Below are 9,588 nucleotides of genomic sequence, written 5' to 3'. Positions count from 1 at the left end.
GCATCACCTGCTAACAGTGAAAATGTAATAAATCAAAATCTGTACGGTGACTTTTTAAGCTCATTAGAACAGGCTGTTGATGATTTAAATAGAACACCATCTCCAACCAGCATTCAGCAAAATGAATCAGCTGACTTACAAATTCCTTCAACGTCACACGCCGCTGATCATACTGGGCAGCATGGCGGCAATTTAAATCCAGAGGTTGCAGTCAACCCTGATCAGATTGAGGGAGATCCTCCTGTGACTGTTGAACGTGAACGTTTTAATAACATTGAAATAAGGAGACCTTTTACCATCCCGCCTCCCTGCCCTGGTCATGTTCCTGATCTTGCTACAATCTATATAAACATCATGCATATTCTCACTGAATTAGCCGATACTGCAAGATCGTTAGCCAGACGTAACGATGTTGTGCAGCTAGAATTAGTCGGGGAAAATCTGAACCGTAACGTCGCGTTTACCATTAACGATGATGGGAATATGATTCTGCCTGCTTTTGAGAATTTTCTGGATGAGTTAGTACAGTCCAACGCTGAAATGCCTGCAGATAATAACCTGGAATTTGTTCTACAGGTAGTTAATGACCCTGCAGGAGGGTCAAAACGTAAGGTTAAAGGAACGTTAGACTGTGAATTGATTAATAAGAAAAAGCGTTCCCTTGTATATTGTAGATAATACTAGTAATCAGTTATGCTTTGCCATAAGTCTTGCACACATCTCTGACTCTAACCTTACTGATAATCAGGCTTTAGAGCTGGGGAGGGAGTGGCAACACAGGGCTGGTTTAGATGATCAGACAGCAGTAACTTTCAGCGACATTGGTAAATTTGAAAACATTCTAAAGAGAAAAATTGTAGTGTTTCATAGAACCGTTACAGCATCTGCAGCTCTGTGTAAATTTGAGACCAGTTTCCCTGATCGATCAAACCCTCTCTTTCTGCTGTTATTTCAAGGTCACTACTATGGGATAAAAAATCTCAAGGGTTTTATAGGATCGAGATACATCTGTGCATATTGTTACAGGAGCTATGAAAAGCCAGACACACACCATCGTGAAGGCTATTGTCCGGTGTGTCACTCATACCAGTGTATGCGTGAAATTAACGAACCTGTCGCCTGTGCAGGTTGTCACAGAATCTGTCGTAACTCTTCTTGTTTCAGTAGACACAGGGAACCTCGCAAAAGACCTAGTGCTGACAGGCCCATGAGTGACTGTGAGTTGGTAAAACTGTGCAAGGTGTGCAAAAGGATATACGTTATTCCAATCAGCAAGCAGGATAAACCACACGTGTGTAATGTAAAATGCCGTATTTGTGGTGAGAATATACTTCCTGATTTAGATGTGACGTGCGATGATCATCTGTGTTACATTCAAACCGCCCAAGCCTGTAATCAGTTAGATGATAAACTGGTTTTTTATGATTTTGAATGCTTCATCGACGAGAACGGTGTGCACATCCCCTATATGGTCTGTGTTAAAACGCTGAAAGGTGAGGAATGGCATGCTTATGGATTGAATTGCACCCAAAAATTACTTCTCCATTTCAGGAGACTGATGTAAAGAGGCTTTACCTTAATAGCTCATAACGCACGTGGGTATGATAGCTACCTGATTATCACAGCTATGCTGCAGTTAGGCATTAAACCTCATCTCATCATGCAGGGAAGTAAAGTTCTCTGTTTAACCGACCCTGATTACAGGTTAAAATACATTGATAGTCTGTCCTTCATGTGTATGAAGCTTAGTGCGATGCCGAAAGCATTAGGTTTTAGTGATAAGACCAAAGGTTTTTTCCCCCACCTATTCTCGTCTGAGCAACATCTCCAGTATGTGGGGTCTTTTCCTCCTCCATCCTCCTACGCTGTAGAACGCATGAGCCTTCAAGAACAACAGGTGTTTAGCAGCTGGTACAGAGAAGCGAGCAAAGGGGTCTTTGACTTTGAGAAGGAAGCTCTTCGTTATTGTAAAAATGATGTGGACATTCTTTATCAAGGTTGTGTTAAATTCAGGGATGAGTTCTTTAAGGAGACAAGTGTGGATCCGCTTAAATGCGTCACGATAGCCTCAGCCTGCATGAAGGTTTTTGTAACCAATTTCCTTCCTCCTAAAACCTTGGCCATCCCCTCACCTCTGGACTACAGGCGTAGTAGTAAGACGTTTTCCAGCACGTCCATTCAATGGCTTGGCTGGATTTCAGACAGCAGAAAAATTGACATTGAACATGCATTAAACATGGGGGAAAGGAAAATTGGTCCATATTCTGTGGATGGGTATGCAGAGATTAACGGTGTCAAAGTTGCGTTTGAATTTTACGGCTGTTTTTTCCACGGCTGTAAAAAGTGTTACATGCCTCATGACAAATGTCCGTTGAGAGGGGTCGCATTTGAACAGTTTTACGCAGCCACTGTTGAGAGAAGCAAGGTGCTCCAAACTGTGTACGGTCTTCGTCTCGAGGTTATCTGGGAGCATGAGTGGACTGAAATGAAAAAATCAGACCCAGGGGTGATCAGCTTTCTTGAGAAAGTTAATGCACCCGAACCGCTATCACCCCGAGATGCTCTGTATGGTGGACGCACCTGTCCTATGAGGTTGAGGTACACAGCGGGGGCAGGTGAAACTGTACACTATGTGGATTACACATCTGTATGTAAATGCTAGCTGCGTCTTTCCCCTCGGGCACCCCACCATCATTTACAAAGATTTTGATGACCCCAGCAGCTACTTTGGCCTCATCAGAGCTGTGGTCTACCCCCCACGAGGGCTCTTTTTCCCTGTTTTGCCTTACAGAACATCCCAAGGTAAACTGGTGTTCACTCTCTGCCGCACATGTGCTGAAATAAATAACCAGTCAGGTCCCTGCAGGCATAATGATGAGGACAGAGCTCTGACAGGTGTGTGGGTGAGTGTAGAGTTTTGTAAAGCGTTACAGTGTGGTTATAGCCTAGCTAAAATCACTGAAGTTTGGCATTTTGAGAAGACCAGCGACACAATCTTTAAAGGTTACCTTCACTGCTTTTTAAAGGGTAAGCAGGAGGCTTCAGGCTACCCATCTGAAGCGGTGGATGAGGAGAGCAGGTCAAAGTATGTCGCAGACTACAAACTTCACCAGGGTATCTAATTAGACGCAGGCAAAATCGAGGTGAACCCTGCCAAAAGACAGGTAGCGAAACTGTGCTTAAACAGCTTTGGGGAAAGTTTGCGCAGCGAAGTGATCTGTCTCAGACCACAGTCATCACTAACCCTGATGAGTTTTTCAGCTTCATGTTCTCGAGTAAATCCAGGGTTAACTACTTCCATTTCTTCATCCCTGAAATGTGTGTAGTGCAGTGGAACTACAGCAAACGTGTCATCTCTCCCCCAAGCAACGTTTATTGCAGCATTCACCACTGCTTATGCGCATTTAAAACTTCTCAGCAGCATGGAGCAATTGCAGGACAGATTGATTTATATTGACACAGACAGTTTGATTTATGTGACAAAAAGTGGTGAAACTCCTCTGGAGTTGGGGAATTATCTGGGTGATCTTACTGACGAGCTCGCAGGAGACAGCATTTCGGAGTTTGCATCAACAGGACCCAAGAGTTATGCATATCAAACCAAAAACCAGAAAAAGCTAGTGATACGTGCTAAGGGTATCACTCAGACGCATGAATGCAGCGAGAGGGTCAATTTGGACAGCATCAAAGGGCTGGTCCAGGGCTACTTACAGGGGTCAACTGAGGGTGTCATTGAAATCCCTCAGCACACGATCAAGAGGGATAAAAAGAGATTCCTCTTAAGAAATGCTGCATTTGTTAAAAGGTTTTGGTTGGTGTATGACAAGAGATGCCTTTTTTCTGACGGGACAACTCTGCCTTTCGGTTATTAGAGCATAAGAAGAAGAAGAAGAAAGATAAAATAAAAATGTTGCAATCTGCCAATTTACAGGAGGTTGATTTTGATCCTAGATTTAGAGCGCCTTTCTCATGTATGATAATAGGACCCAGTGGTTGTGGAAAAACCTTTTTTGTAAAAAGTGTTTTGCAGAACCGTAACCATGTCATGGATGTTGTTCCAGAAAATATTGTGTGGATTTACACTTCTTTTCAACCCATGTATGCTGAATTGCAGAAGATGAATAAAAATATAAAATTTGTGGAAGGATTGCCTCATTCTTTTGAAGATGAAAACCTGTTTCCTCCTGATCAGAATCATCTGATTATTCTAGACGATGTTATCGCTCAAGCCTCAGATGATGAAAACGTGATGAAGGTCTTTACCCAGTTTCGTCACCATCGTAATATGAGTGTTATGATGTTGACTCAGAATGTTTTTCATCAAGGAAAGTTCAGTCGCACTATTAGTTTGAACTGTAATTATATGGTGTTGTTTAAGAACCCGAGAGATAAGCTGGAGCTGAATATAATGGCCCGTCAAATGTTTCCATCTCAAAAGGGTCTCTTCTTGGAGAGTTTCGAAGATGCGACGAGAGAAACTCATGGATATTTAATCATCGATTTTACGCCTACCTGCCCAGAACATTTCAGATTGAGAACAGGCATACTTCCTCACCAGTGGCCTGCTGTGTATGTGCCCAGAACAAAGTAAGTCATCATGTCTGCATGTATAAAAAGGAATGTACCATTATTCAGAGCCTTGTTTGAGGCCACCCCGCAGAAGCGCAAAGATATTCTTGCACACTGCTCTCCCGACTTTCTTCAGGCTCTGTGCGAGATTGCTCTGAATATCCTAAAAGGTAACATTAAACTATCTCCATCTCAACACCGGAAATTGAAGAAGCAAAGAACAATCATCAGATTGTTGGGTGATAAAAAAAAACGGAATAAAAACTAAACAGCTGGCTCTCAAAAGGCAACGAGGTGGTTTTATTCTCCCCATCTTAACGGCTCTTGCTCCCTTGATAGGTGATCTAGTGGGTGGTATAATCAGAAGATAATGTCTCTCAGAACATCGCAGAAGATGTTTCTCATTTCCCCTCATCAATTCAAGCGTCTGACCCAGTCAGACACGTCCATCAGGCAGACGGCGGAGGAGAATTTGGATGCTGAAATGAGAGCGATAATAAATGAGCCCGGTTTGACTTCTTATGAAAAAATCAAGAAATATGATGCACTTTTCCAGAGGTATCTGACTCTACTCAAGCAAGGTGTGAAAGAAGAACAGCGGGTAAGTTTAACGCTGCAGCGTGACACAGAGGTTCCTGAACATGAGCGGTCCCAAGAAAAACAAGGCCCAGGGCAGGACGAGGCCCCTAAGGATCAGGTTCTTACGGATGTACTGAAAAGCCTACCGAAGCATAACCGTAAAAATGCTGAGTACATTTTTATGAAATTATCCGAAAGAAGTGAGAGTTGGACTTCGCGAGGTGAATTTGTATATAAAGGGAATGTTGTAAAGGGGTCCCACATGATTGACTTGTTGAAAAATCTCATCCTTCCGTTTAAAAAATCTGGAGCATGGCTACCCCAAGGGTGGTCAAACTTTCTACATAACTTGTCAGAGGTAAACATCCCATATCTTCAGTCATTAACCCTTATGCTCGTGAAGAATATAGACAGTTCAAAACAGGGGGTACATCTATTGAAAATGGGGGTACACCACCCAGCATTAAGCAGAGAAGAACAAGAAGAAGAAGGCAGATAACTCATTCTCCCCATTGGTCGAGATCCGAGCTGGAAGATCCAAAAAATGCTGATGGGAAGTCAAAAAAGTCTCTTCGTAAGACGACACTACCACCCCGATGGATTACATTTTCACCATAAACCGTTATAAGAAAATGAAACATGTAGCCTATTTCTTTTATTCAATAAAATATTTATTGATTATATTTTCAAGTCTAGCTTCGTTCTCTACTTCACACACTAACATATGATATCATTACACAAATATTATATCATAAGAAAAAACAAACAATGGAAAAAAAAAAAAGACAATTTAAATTCCATAACAATCCATAAATATCTCCAAAGAGCATGTTCCGTGAGTATAAAATGTACAACTTTGATTAATGACACATTTCTGATATTTTTTCACAAAGTTAGATACCATTAAATCATTCTTAATCACATCTCCGGTGTATTTTGACAACACTTGCTGCAGTGATAATCCGCACGCTCTATGACATAGATAAAAAATGCAATGGTGACCGCACACAGTGGACATAGTGTTTTGAAGCTGATTATTATGATACAATATTTTTGAGGATCTGTCTTCTAAAAATGTTACGATGCTTGACGGGTAGAACTCGAAATCCGGAGAGAATCCATAAGAGTCAAAAAAGCTGGATTGACCATTCTCACCAATGTCAGAGCTAGCCAGTGTTCTCCAGGCATGTGTGAAGGATGTGTATTCACAATAAAGTAGGCCGGCCCTGGGAATTTGTCAGCTAGCAGCGGGAGCTGGTCGCACGGCCATACACCACAAAACAAATCTCCCAGCAGATGATGCAGTATGCTCTCAATTTCATGATTATTCATGTCTGATTAGATTAATAATAATCCACCAGCACACGCCTCTTTGAATCAATCTCTAAAATAGAGTCATAACAAGCGTAGATGATCAGCGTGGTGGTATGAGGCAACGGGTTTCTGAAACGCATTTCCAGTCTTAAATTCCCACTGGAAACTGGAGATAGAGCATCTGTGTCCTCACCCGGGTTAAGATTAAATGCGAATAGAGAGTATCCTTGATTAAATTCCTGACGTGTTATACTCAGCGGAAGATCTTTTAGATGTCGTCCTGTAGCCGTAAACAAGTTGTAATACTCTTTCCTTGGTTAAAATTGGCCTGGAAGGCCTTAGCTGGAATTTGTCTGCCATCCTTACACAAAGCTAAATATTCCATATCAAAATGATTAAAGTCAAACGGATTGAGATTGCGTGTTCCTGTAAAAGCGTCATGATCCAGTAATGCAATCACCACATACTTGGGAAAGATGCCTAAGAAAAGATTCTCTTGGTTGCATACCCTTGAATTTTCAGGGATGGAATATGTTTTTACATTCACACGTGAAAGTGGATACAGAGCATTTGCTTTCATTAAAGCTGTAGTGTGACCCAGTCGTACAGCTGGAGAGACAGTAACTTTTTTGATAAAAAGAGATGCTCCTAATATCCTGAGTTTGAAAGTAGAGTCTCTTGCGGCCATGAGACAAAAGGCATCGTTGGCTCTTATAAGTTTAATTTTGAGGTCAACAGAGTTTAAAAGAAGTCTTTCACAGAAAAATATGTCTGCATGCACGGGGCCTAGGAGATGTACCTCCCTGGAATTTTCCGTAAAGCCTGCTCTGTTGTTAAGACCTTGGTTAGGGCCGTTAGTTGTAACAATAGAGTTCAGAGCCCCTGCAGTGTCTTTATAAAAAAGACCAGAGCTAAACTGGCTTTTTAAAGAATCCTCAGGAAAGTTTAACAATGTCTCAATCATGGCTCTGTATGGATGTGTAGCGCTGGATTGTGAAATCAATCGATCTCCGAGAGTGATGTCACACTGACTGAAGATGGTGTTTAACGGGTAGTTGATGAGCCCTACAGGTGCATCATCCGGCAGGTTTGTTCCATCCTCGTTAGTAATTTTCACTCTGAGATGCAACAGCGTATCGTTGAGATCCAGATACTTTTCTCCATCTCCCGGAATGAAAAACTCGATCGGGCCTCCATCGGTGATTGCTGATAAAGGCTGGATCTCGGTGTAAATTTTATCTTCAATCGATAGCTGCGTCATCGGGGCAGAAAATAAGTCCAACTCTGCCAGCGTGCACTCTGATGATTTGTTATGTAAAAGAGCCATTATTTAAATATATCAAAACATGCGGATGACTTCCTTCCTCTTCGTTTGTCAGCTCCAACTGATCTCCTTTTTCGCGTTTGTCGTTGTTTTTAACTGTCCTTAAACGATCACCAGGGGGTCTTGTTCTGGGTCTTTTGGATAAAACCATAATTCCTGAACCTTCTTGACATTCGGTGCGTGTAGAACCACTCATTTTACTCACGGCTCTGCCGATGACATCCGAAGCGATATTTGATGCAGCCGTTTTAAGATGGGGTTTTGCAATAGCAAATCCTTTTTTAACCAGAGGGGATACGAAGCGGAATAATTTTGAAAATAATGATCCGATTCCGCATCCGTACATGACCGGGGCCCCATAAAACCCTGGCAGATTACCACCTGATTGACTTACATAGTAATTTACAAAGCGATTTGGATCACGTCTCAGACTTAGATGTGCCATGTTCTCTCTTGCCTGCTTGATGCAGTGTTGAAGGACCAGGGTAATATGAATGATAATCAATCAGTCTTAGAGGTTATATATATCTCTGTTTATACAAATAAAATTTATCTCAGGCTACGTTGTGATATCACCGGTTTGAAGTGTAGTCTTACGATGGTCTTACCTTAGACGAAATTTACAGGAACATTTTGGTCCAATTTAATTTCTATATGGATATTTTCAATATGTCTTCTGGAAACTGGAAGGTAGTGGGCAGGGTTAAACGTCAGAGTAACCATATCACTGAAGTCGCCTTGTACTTTGACGGTCCGCAGTAAAGGCGCAAAAGTGTCGCCTACTATTTGCGGGCTGACCACGTCGCTGTAACAGTATAGGTGATAGAAACCAGCCTTTATATCTGCCGGAAAAGGAGCCAGTTTTGGTTCAGATACATGAATCCATTCACCTGGTTTCACGCCCATCATATAAGCCAGAGTGTTGAAGAAGCGTATTTCATACGGACCGCTTGCTTGAAATGCAAATCTCTTTTGAACTTTGCTGAATTTAATGCGGATACCCGAGTTCATTTTTTTGAAAAACAGTTCCATCTCTGTCTCGAGTTGAATAGCGCTGTTATAGTAGCCACTTCTGATCCTTTGCGTATTGATCTCCACATCGCCAACCTTCCTCCATTCAAAGTAGGCATCATAATCCGGTAAATTATGCCATGTATGAGGGTATGAAATCTCTACTAATGCAACCATCCATTGGCCTTCTAAATCAATATGTTGAGCTAAATTTACACGGAAACTCGAACTGGTATTATTTTTAAACACTTCCATGCTAGCATTAGAGGGAAGGGTAATGTAAAAACCGTCATCCTCTGCCTTGCGTTCCATGATGCTGTATGAATCATTAGATTTTAGTACACACCTATTTTATACGTTTCGTAGTTCATCAAACTTGATCCAACTGTTGAATTTCTCAGGCCAATTTTTCCAGCGTACAAAAACCTGTTTGACACCCTTGACGGTGCGTTGATTTAATATTTTCTCCACTTGATACATCTTGTCCTTAAATATTTTTACTTTTTGAAGTTCCTCAGCGTAAAAAGATCCCTCAATTGGTTCTCCATCCAAATCTTTGAGTTTGTATACAGGAGGAGATCGGGGTATCCGCTCATACACTGTAAACACTTCATCCGTAAAACTCTGTTTGTATTTTTTGTCAAACACTCCACGTACCTTGGATATTCTGACAAGATCCCCCTGTTTAAACATTGTCACTGAGTCCCTGCAATATCTGTTGGAGGTAACATCGTACAGATTCTGAAACACTTGAAAGGCATTTTCTGAGGTCACTTCCATTGGGCTCATCT

Source organism: Girardinichthys multiradiatus, chromosome 15 (genome assembly GCF_021462225.1).
Source record: "Girardinichthys multiradiatus isolate DD_20200921_A chromosome 15, DD_fGirMul_XY1, whole genome shotgun sequence".
In the NCBI taxonomy this organism is placed as follows: domain Eukaryota; kingdom Metazoa; phylum Chordata; class Actinopteri; order Cyprinodontiformes; family Goodeidae; genus Girardinichthys; species Girardinichthys multiradiatus.
The sequence above is the reverse complement of the archived record's forward strand: the minus strand, read 5'-3'. Positions refer to the sequence as shown.